The sequence below is a fragment of the Phalaenopsis equestris genome, unplaced genomic scaffold (assembly GCF_001263595.1).
Source record: "Phalaenopsis equestris unplaced genomic scaffold, ASM126359v1 Scaffold000588, whole genome shotgun sequence".
Taxonomy (NCBI): Eukaryota; Viridiplantae; Streptophyta; class Magnoliopsida; order Asparagales; family Orchidaceae; genus Phalaenopsis; species Phalaenopsis equestris.
In genome coordinates this window covers 154,618-155,863 of record NW_018165028.1, presented here as the reverse complement: position 1 = coordinate 155,863, position 1,246 = coordinate 154,618, and positions in this window count along the sequence as shown.

Genomic DNA, 1,246 nt, shown 5'->3' with positions numbered 1-1,246 from the left:
ATTTGGAGGTTAAGGCAATCAATTGGGTGAAATTTGAGGACTTAGCCAATTTGGGGCTAAATTTGGGAATTTTGGATTTAGGCCAAAATCAAATGGATTTGAGGCTTCACCAAGGCCAATAGATGGTCAATTTTGATGTGTAGGAATGTTATGAATATTTTTCAGTATTAATTGGGGCCAATTGACTGGCTATAGGTTCAATTTGGTGAGATTAGGCCATATGGTCAAAATTGGGGTTTTGATCTAAATCAAAATTGGCCTCAAATCATGGACCAATTAAGCTTGGATTTGGTTTAGCTTGGCCATATCAAAAGTTAATTTGAGTTTAGGATTGTAATTGGTGTCAATTGAGATCAAATTGATGGACATTTGGGTTGAATTTGGGGAAATTTGAGCCCTTAAAGGTAAATTTTGGGGTTTTGGGTAAATATGGCCAAATTGGGTCATGTGGTAGTTGAGAAAAATGAAATTGGAAATATTTGGGATTTATTAAAATTTTCTAGGAATTTTTGGAATTTTTTGGAATTTTGGGCTATGGAGGGGTATCTTAATAATTTGGGGGTGTTTAGGGGTAAAAGGCCAAGATGGGGATTTTTTTATAGGATTGGGTAACTAATCACCCTAAATGAGCCATGGATCAAAGGAAATCCCATTTTGGGTCCTCTATGTACTAGCCTTAGTTAAACCATAGCATAGGGCTGGTAGGTTTGGGGGACCATCTACATGAGTATCCCAAGAAGATCAAGGGACCTAGGCTAGAAATTTGAGTTTAGGGTTGTGAGTGAATGTGAGTGTAGATGAGTGTAGTGAGTGCCCTAGCTCCAGACCAATACCCAGGGTCAACCCTAAGGTCCAGCAGTCCTAAGGGTGACTCATCTTGAGTTTCCCTCATAGTGACCCCACCAACTAAGTGCTAGGGGTTAGACCAATATGTGGAACTTCAAGTTAAGTAAAGAAGATGGTAGAATTTCTAATGGTGAGGGCACCATATCTAGTTTTCTAAGAATAGTCAATAGGAAAGTCCTATGGCTAGACCTTAGGCTACTGATGAAAAAAAACTAAACCTCAACCAAAAGTGAGGTCAACACTAACCTAGCCCAAACCCAAACTTTGATCACTTGAACCAACATTGAACCCATGCAGTAAATGTGACCCAACCACCCTAAAGCAACCAAATTAACTCCACCTCAGCCATTAGTTGACCCCTAAGACTGAGCCAAAACCCATCTAACCACCTAAACTAAGC